The sequence below is a fragment of the Ostrea edulis genome, chromosome 10, assembly GCF_947568905.1.
Source record: "Ostrea edulis chromosome 10, xbOstEdul1.1, whole genome shotgun sequence".
Classification (NCBI taxonomy): domain Eukaryota; kingdom Metazoa; phylum Mollusca; class Bivalvia; order Ostreida; family Ostreidae; genus Ostrea; species Ostrea edulis.
The window spans coordinates 18,387,324-18,412,330 of NC_079173.1; the positions used below are offsets into that span (position 1 = coordinate 18,387,324).

The 25,007-nt window shown below is 35.4% G+C and overlaps 1 pseudogene; it reads left to right on the forward strand.

Moving 5' to 3' along the window:
- Positions 1-15,358: 15,358 nt before the first annotated feature.
- Positions 15,359-19,941, forward strand: LOC125666422 (uncharacterized; annotated as a pseudogene).
- The last annotated feature ends 5,066 nt before the right edge of the window (positions 19,942-25,007 follow it).

Sequence of the window (25,007 nt, forward strand, 5' to 3'; positions counted from 1 at the left end):
TTTGTATATGTAGCGAAGTTATGAATAAGTATAATTATTAGAAGGAAATATACACCTTTGTAGTATGATTCCAATTGTGAAAACTACCAAATAACACTGATAACACAATGTTCTTCCGTCTTGTATTTGGAAGATAAGTCGGAGTCGGTACATCATAATATCAAATTCTTTCACAAAAGACATGCTTTTCCAAACTCTTTTGACTCCCAGATAATTGCCACTGATCTTTATGCACGTAACACAGTAGCATTGCAATTTAACATTGTCTTCTTTTTTCAAAGGTCTGAAAATTGAACGGTTACATAAACAAAAAGGAATGTATGAAGAGAAACTGCAAAATAGTGTTAGATATACTTCATTCTTTTTCAGTTAAAGCCTTCGACAACAGCAAAGTATGCAGGAATGGCGGAATCTATACCTCCGCCGGAAAGTGCATTTGCACGGAGAGCTGGACTGGCGAAAATTGTGATGGTGAAGTTCTGTGATGTTCTAATCATTTTGATAAATGTAAATAAGAAAAACAACACGTGATTGATGAGCAACATGTCAAAGATAATTGTTATAGAAGGAAGGGTGTAAGATACGTACCATTTAAATTTGCATGAACTTAGTCTGTTATCGCTATTATTATTAAGATTATCATTTATTTTCTCTACTTTGTACGTTTTATGTGTCCCATTTCAATCATTTTCCAAGAAGATTGAAATGGATAAAGTGCTTCAGTGTACATTTGTATTGACAAGGCCTGTGGGTCTCTTGTTATTTTTATTTCCAGTCAATATGTGCAAAAATAACGGGACCATCACAAACAATGGGACGTGTGACTGTCAGGAAGGCTGGACTGGTGAAACCTGTAATGGTAAAGCTCTATGATGTTTTAATCATTTTGATCAATGTAAATAAGAAAAACAACACCTGATTGATAAGCAACATATCGAAGATAATTGTTTACAGAAGGAAGAGTGTAAGCTATGTACAATTCAATTGATAAAATTATTCATTATTTGTGCGAGCTCAGCCTTTCTGTGGAAGCCCTATTTTGCATTCGGCAAACATCAGAGGTTAGATGGAATCGCCCGAGGTGATCAAGAATGCCCTATTCTGGTCAGCCTGTGTGTGAGTGTAACCATCAACAGTTGTCTGGATTCCCAAATTTTATTGTCGATCCAGGCAGCCGTTTCAATATTTAAAATTCTCGAGAGGGACGTTTAACAATATACAATCAACCAATCATCAAAATTTACAATTCTCGAGAAGGACGTTTAAATGCATGTATATACAGTCAATCAAATTTTAAACGTGAAACAGGTAATCAGTGCATAAGTGATGAGTGCACCTTTGTCAAGCTTCGGACATTAGAAGTGAAAGCTACGGATCTTCCTGATATAATCTTATAGCTATTCATGGATATGATTTCAGTTTCGTTGGGGTTTGAAAATCGTGTAAAAGCAGTATCCCCGAAAATGAAGACCCCAATACATCTAATGAATCCCCACTTACGTTTATAACACTTTAGGGGTTAATGTCTAAAACCTACCAATGCTCACTTTGTTCCGTGCGCGGATTCATATTTTACATGAAGAAACAAACCTGTCAACAAAAGCAATTTATACACCAAGATTTCTTTCCCTTTATCGACCTACGGCTATATACCAAACGTAAACCAAGCACATTACAGTGCAGGCAATCATTATTTCATGAGTATTTCTTTTCCTCTACCTACTAGTTTATTCACCGGCCATGGTGACGTCTCCATATGATTGAAAGATTATTGAAAGGGACGTTAAACTATATCCAAGCCTACCAGATTATTAGACACCAAATATCGTATAACCGTGATAGGCGGGACACAGATTTGGCGGAGTTGTGTTGATTTTGGCGAACTCCTGTTCATTTATGTATCTAATGATATGTACATTGATGTAGTTAAATTTAGCGATTATTTATGTTGATGAATCTTTGGGAATCACCAAAATAAGTCAAAATTCCATACCCACCAAAAACTCGTCTGTACGGTATACAATGCATGTTATATTGCTATATACAATCTAGATTAATTCAAAGGAAAAAGTCGTAAATATCTTCATATATTTGTGTCGAATAACTTGATTTAAAATCAAAGGGTTACATAGGTTTGTATATTTACGAATGTCAATGCCATCCAATCTTGATGGAACGTAAAACAAAGAGTATCATGAAAGGTGAAGACAACAAACAGTGATCAATCTCATAAATCCCATAAGCAACACAAAATAGATAGTTGGGCAGAAATGGACTCCTGATATACCAGAGATGGGATCAGGTACCTAATAGTTCAGTATAAGTGGCATTGGTATAAGTGGAGTAGACTGTATATCAAATACTGTAGAATCATTTAAATTCGTGACGGCCAATTTTCATGGATTCCTGAGTTTTTACAGGTTAGTGGGGACGTAATTTCGTGGATTTATATATTTGTAAGAAAGATAACTCTGCAATGTTTGCTTTGTCTTTTTTCATTGAGGATGTAGATTCGTGGGTAAGGGGTACCCACGAATTCCACGAATATTGATCCACCACGAATTCTAATGATTCCACAGTATTTGATATTACTCATAGTATTATTATTTTTAGTTCCCGATTACTGTGCTTCTTCCCCTTGTCAATATGGTGGAACTTGTTCCTCTACATCGATCACTTTCTCCTGTAAATGTATGCCGTACTACACTGGCGATAAGTGTCAAAGTAAGTCACTGGTTTCCACTTAATCTACATCAGTAACGGATTATATCAACACAATCCAAGAAAACTACACATTATATCTGAAAGAGGATGAACCTCTGTAGCTGTTCACATTGCCGTGTCTGTGTACATGCGCATCCATCTCAGAATGCAATCGATTGATTCGTTTTGATCAAACGATTAAAATACGAGGCCCCCGTATATGAAAAGAGAAATATTCTTCAGTCATTTATAAATTTGTTTTCTCCAGTCTCGAAAAATTGTTTGAAATATAAAAGCCTTGACTTTTATATTTTAAAACATTATTTTTCTAAACTTTGGAGTTTATCCACGAAAATACTAGCTTTATTTCTTGATTAAAAAGGCGATGAGTCAAATAATCCATTTGATAATGCATCCCTGACATCTAAATATGAAATAACAGAAATGTATCTAAAAATATGTGTGTAATGAAAACGGCAATAACACTGCCTATTGACCTGTCACAGCTGATGTGAACCTCATATCTCGATCAGGTAGACGGAGTAAATGTTTAATCGATCAATGTCGCAGTGATACAGAAAATACTTCCCTACAACACTTTAGTTATCTTCTTTGTAGATGAAAGGGGAACTTTATTAATACATTTGTATTATCAGAAAAATCTGAAAGGCGAATAATTGTAAAATATGTATGTACCCTAACAATGACATAATATTTGTATCTCATTTCAGCTCCAATAGAGAGAGACAGATAAAAGAAGAGCATAGCTAATGCAATAAAACAATATGTTTTGAGTTGTTGAATTCAATAATTACAATCATCTGTGTAGAGGAAATAAAATAAAAACAAAAATTAATATTATATCTAAACATTTATTGTTTGGCGTTGTTGGTCGTGGCATAATATATAAGCAGCAATGGGTCGCCAAGCAAGGACACCCAATAATCAAGCAACAACACAATACAAAGCAAAGTACCATACATTTTTTACTGTCCCGGGTTTAACGCAAACAATTATTTACCTTTAAGCTCATTAACGTTTTAATACAAAAGTTCTGAACACGTTCAAATATAGCAAGGCAAGCACAAAATAATCAGCACAAATTCAAGCAGCATTTGTTTGATCTGGGTTGACCCCGAACAATGAAATAAAATGTTATTATTTACATTATAACATATCAAGCCAATGTTCACAGTTCAATGTTTTCAAAATACCATACACAGTCAGAAGCACAAACTTGACACAGCACCTCTGTCCAAACTTTATCTAGCAATTCCTCACAATGGTCAGTGGCTGATGTTTAATTTTTTGATATGGAATATATTTTTGGTCCATTGTAATGTAATCTAAATCCCTCAATGAATCCCTGTTTTAATTCAAGTGCTGCAGTTTTATTTGGGTATGCTTCAAGACTGCAAATTAACCTGTCAAATTTAATTGGTCATTTTCCCAAATCCCACAGGTTTGTTGGAATACGAGCAATGATATTTATTGTTGGGGCAAGTAATGCCATGGGAGGTGTGATGCCTATGGTGCTCGGGGACGAAAACGAATGGGATCAGCTAATGGGGGAGGGTATGTTATTTAGCATTTACCTGATCGTTATTATACCCATAATTCCCTGATTGAGTTTGAGCTTGGGGGTATGAAAATGCCCGAGGGCACTGCGATACTGTATGGTTATCTCGATATTTGATGCAAACATCATTGTAGGAACATATTGGGCGAACACAAAACCCCTTATAATTGAAATCAAAACATGCGTATGTTGACACAGAGGGGACTGTGGATGGAGTTTGAAGTGCATTTGTTGAGCACATGTAAATAAGCCACAATTCATTATCTACATTTCCCCATGGAATTGTTAGATTAAGGCTACGCCGAAGACAGAATTGATCGTCATAGTTTTTGAAACCCAGACCCCCAACTCTGGATGCTCCCAGCCTATCACCGTGCATATATTTGAATAATCTTTGTACAGAATCAAGGTGAACTGCAGAGTAGATGTTGCTATATGCAAGGTGAAGATAACGAACAGTGATCAATCTAATAACTTTTACAAGGAATACAAAATAGATAGTTGGACAAACACCAGAGGTGGGATCAGATGCCTAGGAGGAGTAAACATCCCTTATATATAATAAAAGCATCTGTCTATTTTTCAATGCTACTGATTTTGACAGATGGTTTCGTAGTTTCCCTTGTGACCAATTCCCCCTATTCATTTATGTAGATAGCTTTTTCTGAGGGAACTGCATTAGTATTGTGCAGTAGTAATGCAAGGTCTACATATGCTGAACTTATTATTTTTGATTTAATATTTTGCGACACATTTACTGCCAAATGTTGTGTTATACTTGGTAACATTTGAGGTGTACCTTGCAAATCACTATTGGTATTCCTAATATCAGAGCTACCTGCAGGTGTTGTGGTTGAAGGTTGAATACATGCAGCTGTAGATGTTGGGGGTTGGACACCATCCTTCTTGATATTTACGAGTTATAGGTCTGCGTCAAACTCTTTCATAGCCCCTGCCCGACATTCCAACCTCTTTGAACTTCGATTTGTTGCTCGCCCTGTTGAAGCTATTCCACCTGTTGTTTGCAATGCGTCCTTGGCTTTCCTAGATTTCACTGGTGGCATTGTGATTGCCAAACAAATCAACAATAGCAAAAATTATTCTTTAAAATTGCCCTAATTTTTTTATACAAAATGTCTAAGTATACGAGCCGAGTTTATTTAATTTTTTTAATCGGTTTCAATCTGACAAATATCGACAACTAAATACTAATTACGTGAATCATTGTATTAACAAACAATACAAATCTGTCTAAAATATTCCATTCAGGAATATTTAAAAGAAATTAAACAGGATTCCGCATAAGTTTTCAAGAGCTTAAATTGTATGCTACCTTTAAGTTCAATGAGCATTAAAAAAAGGATGTGTATACCAAATCCGATCGTGTAGGCCAAACCCGCGCCAAAATACAGACATTTACTCATAAGATAGAGGCATTTATATTATAATTCTATAGATGCTATTATTTTGATAAATAGGCTCCGTAGAACTAAATTGGTTGTATTCACAGTTAGACGCTTCGTCGTGGTTGCTAAGTGCGCGGCTCAGTAAATTTGTATTTTTCCGAATTTATTTATATTTTGATAAACGAAGGTTAGTACATTAGTCGTTTGCATTAAATTATAAGGAATTACTTTAATTCTAGGGCACAATGAGAATGCGAGTATCACACCAATATACAAATGTTCTGAATTGATTGATATGATTTAGTGTGGATTCGCTACTCTGAATGTTTATTCTTTCGTAGTTCCTATGTACTTTCATTACCAATTGAAGCTTATCCCACTCAGGTTCAAATCTACACTGTTTTGAATAAAAAAAACTGAAGTCAGAACATTTGCAAATTGTTATAATTTAGTATGTCACTGCTATTCTTAAATGTGTGCTTCCGAAATCCCTATCTATCCTCATATCAAACATCAATTTCCTTTTCAAACCAACCTTAGTAAAATACCAATGTACACAACTTTGGATTTCTTGCACATCAATATATTTAAACAGCAATCCTTGGTAAGAATAATTTGAAAGATTACATGTATTCCAAAGTAAAACGTCGAGCTTCTGTTTTTGCCTCATCGCACCCGGGAGGCATTACTATTAGATCGGCAGTATCTCTTGATACTTGTAATAGGATGATGATAAATAATTACCCCGCTGATTTGAGAAAAGTATTCTTATATCTAGACCAGTGAAGAAAACAAACAGTGATGAATATGGAAAAAAATACACAGCCAAGAGAAAGGCAAGCACCGCCTCCTTGACATACTAGACGTGGGATCAGGTGCCTGGAAGATGTAAGCATCCCAAAAACTGCAGACCTGTAGCTCTCTGAGAAAACGTTGAGAGAGAACATAGATCTACAGAAAACCCTCCTATTAACGGCGCACAAGCAGAGCCTTGTATCGCTATATTCTTGCATCGTCGTCGCATACATTTAATATAAAAAATTCCTAACATATATTCCTACTGTACGTATGTCCAAACACAGCTTCAAATATTCAAAATATTCAAATATTATACGACCCCAAAACTCAGCTTTTAATGATTTCGTTTGTTGACACAGGTAGTGAGTCAATTCGAACCCTGTTGCTGTTGTATTCCCTATAATCACATGAAAATTTCTTATATCCTACTATGTGTGAGTTTGATTCCCATTTGTGGCCTCATCCTATCTCCAGGGCACTGATTGGAATAAAATGAAATCTGCACTTCCTGAGAATGGTTGTACATTGATGGAAAGTGAAGATATCGAACAGGGATGAATATCATAACTCCTATAAGGAACACAAAATAGAAAGTTGGGCAAACATAGACCCCCGAATATATCAGCGATGGAATCAGGTACCTACAACCCGTATTGACCATTCACATCCGCTGTGAGCACTATATTTATAACAGGTAAACGGAGTGATCCGTCGTCAAAATCAGTATATCAAAACGGCTAACAATTAGCAAGAATCATGTCCGAAAGTATTTGACCTTATGGCAGGTTGTATTTCCAAGTTACATCATTATCATTATAAAGATCACAAATTGTGCGAAATTCTGTCTTTAAATGAGACTGTTGAACTTGTAATATCAATTTGTGTTAATTTCCTGTCTTGATTATACGCAGAACATGCTCTCAAATCAGTTGAGAAACTTAAAACACCATGTAGGTGATAATGGAATATTGCTACTTAAATATGCAAAGTTGAAGATAGAGAAACTGAATTTATTCCATTTGTCATAAAGTTGAATTGTTAAATTGCCATAAACGTCTATGTTCAATAGAATATCCAGAATAAGGTAGACATGGAAAATGTTTTGGAGTCTTTTATTTCGAGTTGACTAGGATATGATAATATATACATATCATTGAAGTAAATTAATGGATTTCTTTACTTTTTGTATATTTTTCCGTGATTGCCTACTGTAGTCCCACACTACCCTGGGGCCAAAAATTTAACAATTCGAATTTACGCTTTCTGAGAATGCTAGGTAGGTTCTAGAGGAGAGGATCTTTAAATGATGCCACAATATTTTTATTATTTCTTAACTATCTCCCCTTTGAAAAGAATGTTAGCCTTTTCGGAAGAATTTTGAATTTTCTTTACCCAAGGATGCTTTTATTTGTCTTGATCCTGGAGCACTGCGTCTGGAGAAGAAGTGAATGAAAGACAGGGTAGACAGATAGATAGACTGACAGACACCAAGCTACATGATATCAGAGAAGAAAAACTGAGCTTATAACTAAGGTGAGCTAAATAGGTTATGATTCAACGGTGAAATTTATCTATTATTCTAACAAACTATTCATATAGATTTATACGGAATTATTGCGAGAATGATTGGGCATCATAAGGAGTTCAATGTATTTAGGGGGATATTGCTAATTTTGATGTTGTTTCAATGGTGAACATTTGTTGAAAATTTATTATTTATGTATAATGAATGTAGATAATCTACGAGCAAGCGCTGAAAACCGGATGATGTATCGTAAACGCATTTTTGCATTGATTGTCGCATTTATATAATTATAACAGTTGAATTTTGTTTCCCAGTACATATAGTACTGATAATCACTGATTGTTGTCAACATAATCCACTTTTAATTCAATTATCCTCATACTGTTACAATATCTACCAATGGAATAACATGCTGTATAGAATTAAACTTCTGTCCTTTAAAAAGCTGGTATTCCCTGGTATCTATATGTTATTGTCATCTGAATGATGCAATTATCCTCCTCCATTAACACAGAGAGAATATCAATGAGCTACGCATAGTTTCTATGGATTTCTGTCATATATCGCTGACCATTTTAATGTGTTAACTTCGTTTTCATTTCACCTGTCATGATTTCCTCTGCACTTTGGGGGCAATGTAATTATTTCTCAGTTAGACGAGTCTTTACATGTCATACATGAATAGTAGCTATATGTTACCAGCGGTTGGTTGGTTGTATATTATTTAACGTCGTCCCTCTCGAAAATCTTTCACTCATATGAGACGTCACCATTGCCAGTGAAGGGCTGCAAAATTAAGGCCAGTGTTCGGCGCTTGCTGCCTTTTAAGTAGGGAGGGATCTTTATCGAGTCATACCTGCTCTAACACGGGACCTCAGTTTTTGCTCTCGCATCCGAAGGATCAGCCCATTTAGTCGCCTCTTGCGAAAAAAAAAGGGGCACTGAGGACCTATTGTAACCTATTGTAACCCGGATACCCATGGAATAGTTCCAGTCAGATGAGTCTTTGTACATGTATGATATCACTTCTTGTCATTCTGACATTCAATCTTCGGGTTCCAGCTAGAAAAATATGGGTTCCGTGCATTTGCACAGCTAACGAGCTTGCTGATAAAAGGTGTATGACTTCCGAATCTGTGAAAGAAAACGAGGCTTTGATTCATTACACAGGACTTGTCACTTTGAATCACACAACTAAAAGTACCATTCAGTACAAAATCAATTTACGGAAATATCCCTTCGACAAGTGCCTGAATCAAAGTACTAGTATACTTATAGTTTTGCTCAAGCTTGTCTATTGCTAGGACCTGCTGCTCCGGTAATCAGTATTGCTGATGAGTCTCTCGTTACTTTTTAATCTTCATATAACAATTTTGTAGAATTGTAGGATAGAATTATTCAAGTCTTAAAACTGCAGTCCTGTACATACATTCATATGCGTTTCTCTCTGATTTGTGGATTTTATTTTGTTAATATTCTTTTACAAATAAAATGAAAAAGCGACTATTCTTGAATGTTTCAAATTCATGTCTAGAATGCAACTGGAAATCCTATAAATATTCATTTAAAGCAGACTATACGAGATTCACTAATTTCCTCCCTATTTTGTCTCCTTGTAAAATCCTAATACCTTGATACTCGAGAAGCCGTTTTTGGAACAGAAATTACGTAGCTGTTCTCCGTTACAGTTTAAAGTCTTAAATGGACTCAGTATAACATCTTATAGATACCATTTATAATAAACATTTTTAGGTCACCTGGGTCGCTCTGGTGACCTGTTGCTATTGGTCTGCGTCAGTCGTCGTCCCTTGTCCATCGTCCGTCCAGTGTTAACAACTTCTCAAAAACTACTGGACCAATCTTTACCCAATTTGATATGTAACATCTGTAGGGGAAGGAAACCAGAAAATGTAAATTTCATGACCCACCATCCCAATTGGCCTTAATGGTGGGGTAAAAACTGTAAAATGTATGCAATTCTTTAAAAGTCTTCTATACCCCTAGGCATATAACAGACTAACTGAATATATAGTAATGATGAGCCAGAAAGTATCTACCAAAAACTGTAAATTTCATGACCCTCGGGGCAGGGGTTCCTGTGTTTGGGCGTGGCCATATTAGCCATATACATGTAGTGACAATTCCATTAAAAATCTTCTCTACTACTAGGGAAATAAGAGACACACTGATCATATAATAATGATGGACAAGGAAACCTTTAACAAACTTGTAATTTTCATGATCTAACAAAATTGTTTATTTTGTAAACCAGGTTGCAGGGTTTCAGGATGGGGGAGGGGGTAAATGGTCAAAGAGAGTTAATGTTTATAATGCTTAAAACCTTATGTCTACTTCTTTTGATGTTATATGAAAACTCGATAAATAAAAAGATGAAAGATAAGGTGATCAAGATGCTGCCTACCCGAGTAATACTTTTGGGGAAAGACTTTGCTGGAAGGGGTGGTGGTGTCTGAAATTCCGTCAATTAATCTGCCAAAATATATTGAGATATTGAACAATGAATGTTTTTGTAAAGAGGTTACATAATGCAGTCTACCAAATATTTTTATTGTAAAGGCTTTGGGAAATTGTGCATATAAGAAACTTTCAAACAGGTCCATGCATGGGCTCGGGTGACCGTCAAGGCCTATTGGCCTCTTGGTAATTCAAGATATCGATACAATTAAGACTGCCGAACATCATTGAACATAAAGATTTATTCCGATACATTGTAAGTGGGTTTACTCTTTGTTTTCCACAAAATGCTTTTTATGAATTTATATATAATTTCCATGTTTTATACTTTTTCCGTAATGCTGTTAACTATATCTCTAAAATGTATCTCTATGAAAATACGTGTATCTACATTCAAACTATCAGCAACATACACTCTTCGATACTCAGATATATGCACTATCAATATTTGTTGTACAAAGCCTGATTGACTTTCCTTAATCTGTTTTCTAAAATCAAAACCAAAAACGTGAGGGGGAAAGCCTGCTATGGGGGAAGATTTACTATATAGTAGACTCCCCCTAGGGAGAAAGGCTACTATATATATTTTTTCGGGGGGGGGGGGGGGTTGTTAAGCTACTATGGGGGAAAGGCTGCTATACAACACCGGTCCCATTTTGTATTCGATAAAAATGAACAAATCAGACTATCTAAGTCCCATTTCTCGTTAATTTAGATATGACATCCGATGACTGCATTCTGACAATTGATTGATCATATTATTTTCTCCTTTTGTAAAATAATATGTGAAAACTCTGGGACCAGTGCTACCGTCAAATAAAAACATGCTAAAGTTTGTACCGGTCTCTATATGTTCACTCAATAGTCGCTTTAATCTACTTTTTCATGAAACAGATAAAGATGTAAAACTTAGTAACATCCTTTTCAAATTCCTCTAAATCAGGGACATAGTTTGTTTCGCATGCGATATCTGCAATTTGATTGTTATCATTAATTCTTGCTTAAATTGTAGTTGTGTTTCAGTGGTTAATTACTGCAATTTGTTTGTGAATCATTATTGATGCAAACTCCGACGGATTAATTCGGAGAAATTTTTAAGTGCGTATTCCTATTCATTTTGCAATCAAATCGGTCAAAACTTAATCGAAGTTTGGATTGTATACATCTATAAATAGAAAAACTGTGTCAACAGTCCAAGATGTATGTCAAAAGTGCATGGCTGCGGAGTGCTTGAAAGTAGTGATTATCGGACGCTCACTTATATTGCATTTACGATATTTTGTGTTTTTTTCAACACCGTGTTATGAAAATTTACGCTAACACCAATCACATTTTTCTGTTTGATTTCGAGCGAGAGGATGACGGACGATCAGACAGTTACTGAGATAACAAATTCGACAACTTCGCAGCTGAACGATATATTTGTTTTCTTCAAATTGAAATTAATGACGTAGGTACTATAACGGTGCCAGTTAAAGACACTGCGATTGTAATTGTCTTGCGCTCTCCGCGTTTTACCGATGCCCGATATGACAGTCATAGAACTCGATTTATTGTTAGAATCTCTCTGTGCTAATTCTGACTATTGACTAAAGTTTTCGCATCACCAGTTTTTGGAATGATCATACATTGCCTCATCTAGCTCCTGATGCTGTGCAGTTACGATATCACCAAACAAAAGTCCGCCCCAAAAAGAAATACACCCAGAACATAAAAGTACAATATTGATCTGTGCCCACGCCTTCATGATCAAATAAGCAATGTGATATTAACAAGTGTTACATATCTCAGTTTATCTTCAGTATTGCTATATCTACTAGTTTTGGTATGCACTTGTTACATAAACTAATGTTTTCGATATTACCCCAGTTTAAATTCATATCTTCATTATAATTTTAAATGGGTATATGTTTCCCGTCGACATTGACTTTTATATCGAGCACTAGTTTGAATTCTACATACAATATGCTTAAACATCTGTTGCCACACTTTAAGTAATGTATGTGATACTTATTCTGACATTTGTCATTCGAGTCATATGCTTCACATTAAATAGAGTGAGCTGCTGCATACCGCATATTTCCTTGCATTATGACACATGTTTTGTGCCACCTTGATGCTATAGTTAGTGTTTTTAGCATTTGTATATGTTTTATTGGCAGGACTACTTGTATCATGTGACTAGGCAGCCTGTTTTAAACACTATCTAGTCAATTTGTAGCTCGTATTAGTCAATTCCCTGATGCAAGCCTACCCAATTCTTTGTGAGGTAAGATTATGTAATATGCTATTTGAGTTACTAGTCATTTGATAATTCAATAAATGACAAATTCACACCATGCTATTCATTCTTATCTTTTCATTTGTAATACACAGCACAAACAAACTGCAAATTACCAGAAGTGTTTACTTTTTTACAAATATTATTTGGGCAAAATTGTGAAGATAGATATAATTCGTCGCACCTCTAAATGAAATAATGGCACTGTACCATAATTCAATTAATAGAACATGGTGACCTGTAGATGAAATCATGGTACTACAATTCAATAAGTGGAACTCGCAATGAATTGAAATCCCCACACCTATAGATGAAATATTGGTACTATAAATCAATAAACAAACGTTACCGCATCGTGTTTGCCCATATAACTATTTTGTATTGCTTATAGGAGTTACGAGATTGATCACTGTTCGTTATATTCATATTTCATGTGTATAGCGTGTGTTGTACTATTACAAGAGCTGTTTATGAGAACTCACATTGTGCTTTGAATACCCTCTGTTCATTCTAAATGAATCGATAATCAGAAACATCTATTACAAATATCGGGAGAAATATCATGACGTAAAATGTACATAGAGATTACGATGTAATCACAACGCTAATATGCGTAGGTCTAATTTTGCCAACAAAACACCACTTGCCTGTACATGGAATTATTTTTTCATGAATAGATTATATTCATCATTTTCGGAGAAACAATGTTTTATTTCTTGTGAGCCGATTGTCCAAGATGCCCATGGAAAGAGTAATGCGGTGGTGTTGCTACATATATGCCTTCAAGTACTTCTTAAATTGTAATTTTGTTCGATTTCTGGAATTGTGATGTCCTTTCGTGTGGTGTTTCATGTCCTGGTACGTCTCTTCACTACGGTACCTGTCATATGACGTGTTCATGGGACGAAATACGTGACCATATGTTACTCTGTGATGTGATTTTCCTGTTCGTGGATTTTCGGTGATACGCTGTTTGACCGTGATATTTTGTGTTATGAATATCTTTTAGACTGCTAGAGTGTTAATGCTTTCATAGAATAAAGTTTTATTATACAGTCAATCATAGATGTAAATAATGCATTGATTTGCAAAATACATACGATTGTAATGTATAGTACTGCAGGTTAAACTTGTCAGAATTTAAACATTCTTCCAAAACATGGGGGGGGGGGGGGGGTTATTGTGATTTGGGAGTACATTTTGGAAATTGTGGTCTGACTCGGGGTCCTCTGGGATTGTACATGTACGTGTTAATTTCTCTGTCACTTTTACCTGCGAACTCAAGGTGAGCGGACGTGTTTCTTGGAGCGCAGCACTATAGGTATAGTATACTTCTAGTTTTTGTAAGTGCAGTATAATCTGTCTAAACCGGCTATGTGTGGTTCCAAAAAAATTGGCTGGTTTACACAGAGTCCGGAGTGCAGAATGTTGACAAGAATGAGAGTTGCTTCTCTTGTATTCACTGCCTATGTATACATGTGTAATGATTGCTAACGTTTTATTATTATTACAAAAGAATTCAAAATGTAAAAATATAAATGTCGGTGTTTTATTGTTGTGTTCTTTTGAAAAAAGTTTCAATTTTTATTAAACAGTTTAAATTTGGAAATTGTTCGCGCACTTTTCTGTTGGTAAATTGTCGATTTCGTCTACATCATCGCCGTCATCAAGTGCTACATTAAATACATTCGTCAAGTTTGTGTTGTGTTCATCTAAATTTTGTCTTTCCCAGATTTCGGCGTAAATATATCGCTTTCAACTCTCTCAATTGTGAAACGGAAACTGATGTAATGCCAAGTGATCGACCGGACATGGCGAGTTGTGCTAACTAACTGCATATCACCACTGTGTGACTCGCTGGAGAGCTCCGAAAAGTCCACGAGGGGAACCCCTGCCTTTGGAAAACATAACTGGATTGTTGACGATTTTGTTTCATTCCAATAATGTATCGAATTCATCGATTAATTGAACTTTGTCTTTTGATGTAAGTTCTCGTCTCTGTCGTTAGGGGGAAGGGTGCCATTACTTCGTGCATGGTGCTGTCATAATTGAAAAATGCATCCCCCAAAAATCAGGTTTTATTTTAAATTGATTACGACTCATCGCCAGTTGAACTGTTTTACGTACCTGAGGCTCCCCTTAAAACATCCGTTGTGTACACCGCGTGTAATCGATCGAATACCGACATGTTGGTCATCGTGGGGTGGCTACTTTAAATACGACAATTAGAGCTAATTATGAGCAGTTGTGACCTTATGTAAACCGTATACAATTGACCATAACAATTAGGGTGGTATATCATTGAGGGGCCGGTTTACACAGGATAGCAGTGGGGACTGTGTAAGCCAGCCGATATACAGAACACACAGTATCCGGAGTACAGGGAATTAATAATAAAGGATTTGTTAAAGAAATGTTAGGGACTATATTTTGCGGCCGGAATTGACAGAGCGCCGGAGTACTCAGAGGCCGGTTTAGACAAATTATTCACAACTTTTTCCCGCAATTACGTCACAGTTGCTGAGCGCAGACATTATCGGTCACGTGACGCATCCGCCATTACAACCGTGAAACCGTGAGCGTCCTTAGAAATGTACACAGGTGGAGGTGGAGAATCGTGTGTGGTTTTTAACTGCACTAATAACAGAAAGAAACTGTATTTATGGAAGCAGTCTATATGCCAAGAACATGGTGATATTCCTCACAAAGATTGCTCCTGCGTCGTGCCATACAGCCTGTACACGGTGCCGAAAATAGAAGAACAGAAACTGAAATGGCAGCGGGCATTACATCGACACGATTTGCCAAAGAATGTGTTGGTGTGTTCAACGCATTTTATTGACGGACGACGAACAGCACGAAACCCAACGCCCAGTCTGAATTTAGGTTTGTTTACAACTTCACCGTATGATATAGTTTTAAAATAGAAAGTACAGAAGATCAGGCCTGTCTACACATTCACCCCGCTGCATGTAGGCCTGTTAATGTTATGACCCACCACGTTTCAGTATATTTTTTTTAGAGTTTGACATATATCTCTTCAGTGTGTACACATGCATAAGAACTTGGTTAATTATGTTTTAATATGAAAGAAATTTAACCGCAATTATGAAAGGTTATGTGAAATTTGAACTATTTTCGAAAAAGCAAAATTTGGATCATAACTCATAGACTACCAAGAGCTTGACAGATAGGGTTATATTCAAAATGTGTCTTTGTTATAGTAAGGTTGTATACTAAGACCATTGAGTTAGTAGGACAATTTTAACTTGTTGTGTTTGTATAAATATCAAAACATCATACAAATATTACAATCATTCTGCATAAAAATAACACATCTGAAGGTTGGTAATTCTAATTAGGGCCATACTGCATATAGTTGAGCAACTTGAGGGTAACATTTTACCCTGAGAAAACCATTGTCAATCAGACTGTTGTCAATTGAGGCACATATGAGATCAATCTAATTAAAATCAGTCTCAGATCTTCTCTAACTGTTACACTGGAACGGTTAGAGAAGAGCTGATTTTAATTAGATTGATCTGAGATTGACAATGGGATGAAATTTTCAATCAACTACATGTATAATATCATATTTCAATTTTTCAAAGCGCTCAAATGGCATCTTCTACAAATCTACTGTGAACCGTACACACTCAAATTTGACGCATGTTATAATTTTTACAATATCACCTGTCAAGTAATGTTTCCTGTTGCAAGATAAATATTACCCTGGATCACATGCTTTTTACTCTCAAGGTGAAACATGTTTTGTCAATGTTTCTTGGCCAATCAGATTAAGTATTTTACATTAGGCCAATTAAAATTATCCCCACCAGCCCCTCAAAAAAGGGTCCACCTCGATTTGTTTTTTCAAAAAAAATAAAATCCTCCAACCCATCCCAAATTTATTGTGACCCCCAAATGATAATCTACTAATTCAGTTGAATTGGCCTTAATTAAAGTGTAACAAAGAAGTATGTATTCCAAGTCTGTTACTTTTTTTATTAAAAAACATAATCATGAATGTAATTCTATTATAGCTGTAGTTACTATATCTGTGTAAACTTTTATATATTTATATTTTAAGAATGCATTGTAGGTTATAAAGCTCCCGTCAAAGTTGGCCGTCGACTTCTGAAGAGAAAGTTTGTTGCACAGAAATTAGAAATGGTGGGAACAGATGGGTATGTATTATTTTTTGACTCCAATTGATCATAGAGCAGATATAAGCCAATTTCATGTCAAGTAAAGCAAATTTTTGAACTGTCATTGATGAAAATATATTAGAGGTTGAAAAAATATATATATATTATTAGCTTACCTGAGCCAAAGGCTCAAGTGAGCTTTTCTGATCAAAATTTGTCTGTCATCGTCATAAACTTTTCACATTTTCGATTTCTTCTCAAGAACCACTGGACCAATTTCAACCAAACTTGCCACAAAACATCCTTGGGTAAAGAGCTTTCAAGTTTTTTTCAAATGAAGGGCCTCGTCCCTTTCAAAGGGGAAATAATCACAAAAATGCAAAAATAGGGTGGGGTCATTTAAAAATCTTCTCAAGAACCACTGAGCCAGAAGAGTTGAGATTTACATGACAGCTTCCTGACATAATGCAGATTTCAGTTTGTTAAAATCATGGCCCCAAGGGATAGGATGGGGTCACAAGAGGGGGGGGGTTAAAATTTTGCATACGAATATATAGGGAAAATCTTTAAATATGAGCCAAGATGACTCGGGTGAGCGATGTGGCCCTTGGGCCTTTTGTTTAAAGATAAGTACATGCACTAGATCTATAACACTCCTGATGCACTCTTATATCAGGTCATCAGAGGGATTTGATGGATAATTCACTCTGTTTCAGTGTTTTTTGGGTGTTATTTTTGTGCAACATATGAGACACTATTCCCAAATTATAAATACAACACACTGGAACAATTCATGAAAAGTCAGGGTTTGTAGGGGACCAAAATAAGGCCCCTTTCCAATGTTAAAAAACAAGTATTCCTCAAATTTTTGTTTTAAAATTCCTAAACAATAGAAAAAAATTCAAACTAGGTTACACTTAATTGTTCATAAATCATCAAAAGCCCACAGATTACAATTTTTGCTTCAAAATTGTTAAGTAAACCTTTTTTTGGCCTCTGCTTATTTAAATGAGGAAATGAGGTAAGCTTTGACCTAGATATAAGTCAGAGGGAGTCCAATTATTCCTTAGATTTAATGCACTGGTTTGGTTTTTCCCCTACTTCTTTGATCCATAGAACATTTTTCCAAATTTCATGCAATTGTCACTATTTCTCCCAATTGGAAAGGCCCAGACCCTTGAAATCAAGACCGTAAAAAACTCTGAAAGTGTAAATTAATACACACTACAATACCACATGTATTGATTTACATACAGATAGGTTTTTTGTTTTTGTCACTTTATGTTAAAATGTACACTTTATATTGTAGGAGTGAACATGAAAAGCAACAAAAGGTGGTTGCTGCTGCAGCAGATGATGTTGAAACTCTCAACATTATTCAAACTGAACCAACGATGACATCTTTTTCAACGCAGACGAGCATAACAGAAAGCAGATCTGCAGGCACACAGTGGATATATCTCACACTACATGAGCATGAATATGCTAGGCCGTGCATTTCAGGAGTCAGGGATACAGGAACACAGACGAGACCCAGTGAGACCGAGGACAAAGGAGTAAACTGTAGCACTCTGCATATACGCCTCACCACTTTTGACATATCATCTGACTCCTTAGCTTTGTTATACATAGGACTGCCTTTAAACACTTTCAGAACATTTGTGAGTGTAATGCAAAATATGGACGACCCATTGAAGTTTACCATGCCCGTTTCAGAACAAGTTTTGTTGGTGCTAATGAAATTAAGGCTTAATCTACTGTTTGCAGATCTTGCCAATAGATTTGGAATATCCGAATCTTATGCGTGCACCATTTTCAATCAAAGACTCTCTTTTATGGCTTCAAAACTTAATTGTTTGGCTTCCACGTGAAACAATTAGAGCCACCATGCCAAAATCTTTTCGTGAGAACTATCCAAAAACCACAGTCATAATTGATTGCGCTGAAACTTTCATCCAACGAGCAAAAAACTTGAAGACAAGAGGAGAAACATACAGCCACTACAAGTCCAACAACACAGGAAAGTATTTGGTTGTTATTGCACCACATGGACAGATTATGTTTATATCTAAAGGCTTTGGAGGAAGATCTAGTGATAAAGCAATTGTGGAAGAGTCTGGCATTTTAAATTACCTTCTTCCTGGGGATGAAATTATGGCGGATCGAGGTTTTACCATTGATGGCTTACTCTTTCCCTTGAAAGTGAAACTTAATATTCCAGCTTTTACGAAAGGTAAAGACCAACTTTCAGAAGAGGATGTAACAGAGACAAGACGAATTGCCACTGTACGGATTCATGTGGAACGGGCTATTAGACGTTTAAAAGTGTTCCGCATACTTAGTCAGGTAGTTCTTGTTACCTCTGTTAAGAAACTCAGTGACTACTTGATTGTTTGTGCTGCATTGGTTAATCTGAGATCTGACCTTATCAAAGATAAAGATGATAACTGATGGTTATGCTAAAATTTGAAACTCTAGTCAGCTTCACTAATGTTAATGATGCATGCATTAACATATTGTAATATGATATTATGTAATAATTCCAATGTTATAAGTTAAAACTGTTTTGATTAGACAAAAATAAAGCTGAACGATAGTTTACACATCAATAAATCCGAAAACGCGATGTATTCATACACGCCTGAAAACAGATAACATAGTGCGGAGAATCTATTCAAATTTGTGCAATTGTTCATAAAGTGAACGAATTGGAATTATAAGAATCAAACATTCTTTTAAAAGAATTTATCGATGTGTAAACTCCGGACATTTTACTCACAAATTTAAATAAAAGTGCTTCGCACTTTTATTCAGTTTGTGAGTAAAATGTCCGGAGTTTACACATCGATAAATTCTTCAAAAAGAATGTTTAATCCTATACAAGTTCATAATGTTTTATTTTTTCACAGCCTTGAAATCTCTTAAATGCCAATGTATTTTGGACATATATTTGATTAATCTTTGTAAATTACAACCATATTTGGAAATTCAGTATCATTTATATGATATACTGTACATTATATTAATACTAGCTCTTTGGTGTAGAATTTTTTTGTTGCAAAATTGCATAGGCTTTTAATGAAGTAAAATTACATTATTGTCTTCCCGAACAAAAATTGATTTCTATATATAATGCTTTATTTTCAATAGAACCAAAATCCTTATTTTGATGAAATCTTGAACTTAATTTTGATTTTATCAATGACTATGGTTAAAGGTGCATACAAAAGTATCATAATAGCACATATTTACAACAAAATAAAACTTTCAGATTGAGAGCTATCATAACTTTAAAGTGAATGTCATATTTATGATCAAGATATTTGTGTATGATTAAAGTTAATAATGTAAATACTGTGTGTGGTTTTATCACTTGTTTCAAATATCATTAGGCTGCTCCTTGTAGCCTTTTTATTATTGAACATTTTAAGTTTAAAAAGACTTAATACATGCTCAGTAATGAATAACTAACACAGATTGAAAAGACATTTGACTGTATAATTTCAGCAATCATGTTATCAAAAACACAATCCTTATTAATATGCATGTATTCAATTTGAAAATTTAATATATTTTTTACTAATCGTCAATCTGCCAGATTCAAAGTCATCAACTACTCTCGGTAAAAGTTTGTTAAAGTAAAATAAGCGTAGTCTTGAAATTGCCGATTAACAAAACTGTTGGTCATGTTGTACTTCAATGACCTTGTATTCATTAGTTGTCCATATAACAAGTTTGCACAACTGCATATGTGTTAAATGCAAAGTTAATTGTATTTGTAGGTAATACCCCCTTGAACTATTATGTTTAACATACATTGTACCATTTTCCAAGGATTTCACAACATCATATCTACCAACTGTAAATAAACTGCCAAGTGTCTGGTCATCCTTAAGTATTGGGCATTTTATTTCTAAAAGACACTGTGAACCATCAACACCAGTTATTATTCCATCTGGGGAAACACTTAACCAGGGCTCTTCAAATAAAACTATAGTACCTGCATCTTCTATATGCAATCCTGATGGTCGCAATTGTTGTTTGGCAAGAATTTCATCTTCCTGGCCATGCTTGGTGAATTTGTTTCCTTTGAAGGAAGGATATAAGTGTTCTCTAATGAAGTTATCACTGTTTGTAGTGTCGCGGATGGGAACGTTGTTCGCACTACTGCCAGTTATTCTAATTTTTCTACTGTTGTGCCACAATTCTGATTCACTTTGTGAAATAGTTGCCATTGATAATGACTTGATTTGAGCATCAGTGAGTTTTATGTACTTATTATAAAATTGACTACAATTCTTACATGATAGATCACCAACATGCTCAGTATGGGGTTCAAAGGAAGGCTCAAATAGAGTTGTGTCTAATTTTGCATGCACAGATTTACTTAAAAGTGAATTTTTAAAAGAAAATAATTCTTTAACTTCAGAATTTTCCACAAAATATTTTAGAGATTGGTGAGACACAAACATAGGAAATACTGATTTTGTGTTCTGTGGTTTTTCAGCATTATTGTTAATGTCACTGTCATATTTAGGTCTTTTAAAGTCCATCTCCTCCAGTACACCCGGCTCCAGGTTTCTCGTTGAACCCTTGTTCCATTGCATATGCTCATCGGTATAGGACTTTCCTGTTAGACCCAGCTTCACAGCATATTCAATTTTCCAGAGAAGTGCACCTACGTGGCTACACGTTTTACTGTTCCCCGCCATGCATGAACAGCCACCAGTTAAAATCGTGCCAACCATGTCACAGAGTACCCATGCATTGTGAAAGTCCGAGTTTACTTTTTGTGACGGGCGCACTTCTGATTTTAGAACAGCCCTATCTTTGATGGCGAAATGAAGAATTTTCCCAACGGAACCGCTCTTAAAATAATTATAACTGTCCAACGATTTGTAAGTTTTCATTTCTTCGCCGTCACAAGCTCTACTCAAAATCAAATAATTGTAAATATCGCCGTACTCTACTTGCGGCCATTCGCGAATATCATCCTTCCATTCTTGGTGTTTGACGTCTTTTGGGGACGAAATCAATCGATCCATGTCATTTTTACATTGATGTTGATTCATATTTTACGTAAACAAAAGATCTGATAGAGTTTCATTTAGTATACTGTGGTAGTGAGCTTATTATTACAGTTGTATATGTTACCGGTGAATGGTTGCTACGGAGTTCGATTAACCAGCGTCACGGATGTAATGGCGGCTACGTTAGAAACGACACCTCTCGGGGTGAAATTTTACTAATGGAAGTAACTGAAAAAGTCGTGTATACTGTAGTTCGTTATTCATCAGTTAATATTATGTGTTTATAAGTGTTTTTGTGGTATTCAATTTATCGAAAATATCTTTATTATTAAACATATGTATGCGCATTCTTATGTCATTTATTTCTGCAGTAAAACCTGTTAATTAAAAACGTTAATTAGAAAAGTTTCTATGCTTAATAAGATTTTTCAAATGGCGTATTCCAACATTTATTTCCATCTGCCTTTTTTATGTATTGGGTCAGCATCGGTAGGGGGCGCTCGAGTCGAATCCGGAAAATGAATTTGAAACTAGGAAGACGGAGGAGATGTATTGAAAATTGAATATGCTGTGAATATATATATATATATATATATATATATATATATATATATATATATATATATATTGCATTTGTAATGTTTGCAAATTTTTCATATCTGTAAAAAATGGACAACCTCAGAAAATACAAGTTATACAGTATTTCAGAGTGTTACAAAGGCCACTGTTTGACTACTAAAAAACCCACCATTATCGACACATTCATCTTGCTATTTTAGATAGCGCATAAACACTTGATATTAATACTTTATTCCCTTTACCATGTTTATAAATACATGGCATGTTGGTAGGGAATGATAGTTAAAACTTTTGTTAAATTTATCAATGTTTATTCTCAGAAGACATCAGGTAATTATTCGAGAAATGAAAGTAATTTTTGTTTGATACGATATAAAGTAAGTTGGGGCAGTTTACGCATTATAAACCACAAAGCGGTTTATAAAATTGCGTAATCTGTCCAAACAGAGGGGCGTGGCTGTTGAGTCGCGCAGCGACGAGAGACTTTCATGCCCCTCTGTACAATAAATTTCATAAAAACGAATGAAAGCACTGTAAATGTCATGAATATTCATAACATCATTGCAAAAATTGCACGCGATGTGACATCATAAGTGGTTGATAAAAAAACTCGACGTGGGGATTGGTGACACTGACTTTTTAGAGTTTCAAAATGACTTGGATGACATTACGTTGCCTCAAATATGCATAGTATTATGGATAATGAAAAATGCACAGATGGATGGGGGATTGGGCATGATAAGTACATGTATGTTGCAGATCTTAGCTACATTTAACACATGCTTTTTGCAGTTGAGAATCATTACCATTGTAGTACAGAAGCTATTGATGTGTGAATGGTGGATTGACACAAATTTACAAGGCATCACTGCATGACATATATAGATAAGATTGAAAACATTCAAACCCTGCACAGAACATATTGAAATCAGAAATAATTTGAGTAAAACTCCAGATTTGGCACCCGAATTGGCTAAGTATTAGCCCTAATACGCCCCCTCCCCACTTTTTTTTTTCGAAAATCCTTGATCCCCCAGTTTGTGTCAATTGAACACATCAATTATGCTTAATTTATTTATATGTTGTATTTCTGATGTTTTCATCATAGATTAATGCTATGAAAATGTTGTTTTCTAGCTGAGTTCATAGTTTGGAAGTTATAGTACGTACGGTTCCGTGGAAGTTATTGTACAGCTAAGCTCCGCCCCTTGGAATTTATTGTATGCTGGATTTCTGCCAAAGGCTTTCTGTCTGATTTAAAGTATAGCTAAGATCAAAGGAAGAAGTACTGCACCATTACACAAGTTTTCTTCCAGGTTTTTCTATTCCTGTCTGTTTCGTTACAATTTTAGTTCATATTTAAATGCAGAGATCAAGAAAGGACCTACTAGATGAGGAGAGTGAATCAGGTTCATCAGATGATGTTGATCCTGAAACCATTAAAGAAATTAGCAGTGAGCTTGATTTTGACTGTAAACCTAAAAGTAAGATATTTTTAAAACACTTTTATTTGTGCCATTTTGATTAGCTTACCTGAGCTATTTATAATAGTTCAAGTAAACTTTTCTAATTGCCTGTTGTCCATAGTTCATCTGTCTTAATAATTTGTATAAAGAGATATTTGTCTGTAAGATTTGCATATTCTCAAATTCTCCAAAACCACTAGGTCAATTATGATTGGTACGCTGCATCCTTGACGTACAAGGCGACTAAATGGGGCGGTCCTTCGGATGAGACCGCAAAAACCGAGGTCCCGTGTCACAGCAGGTATGGCACGGTAAAGATCCCTCCCTGCTCAAAGGCCATAAGCACCGAGGATAGGCTGAAATTTTGCAGCCCTTCACTGGCAGTGGTGACGTCTCCATATGAGTGAAATATTCTCGAGAGGGACGTTCAACAATATCAATCAATCCTTAACTAAACAAGCTTAACATTCTTAGTTCACCTGAGTAAACATAGTTGACCTATTGCAATTGGTCTGCGTCATGCAATTGAATATTTCTAACTTTTTGGTAAATAGTGTACCAACTCTTTTCGGATTTGGTATGAAGCATCTTTGAAACAAGGGTGGGATAATTTTTTGAATATCAGGACTCGATCTTGCACCTCTTGGGCCTAGGGGTAAGGCAAAAACTGCCAAAAATTTATTAATTTTCAAAATACTTCTCTACAACTGCAAATGTGCATGAAAAACTAAATGCATAGTGATGTAGAGCAGGAAGGCCTCTATCAAAATTGTAAATTTCATGATCTTAGGTTCTTACTCCAGGGTGAGGCCAAACTTGGTAAATGTATAGTGTTCATGTGTAAAACATTTAAATTACATGTACGTCTTATTTAATGTTATTGATACTAAATATAGATATTTAGAAGGAGGAGGGAGTCCTTTACCAAATTTATAAATTTCATGATCTTCGGGGATAAGGGTATGGGACCAGGGTGGAGCCAAACTTATTACTGTGATTATTGTCTGAATTATTTGA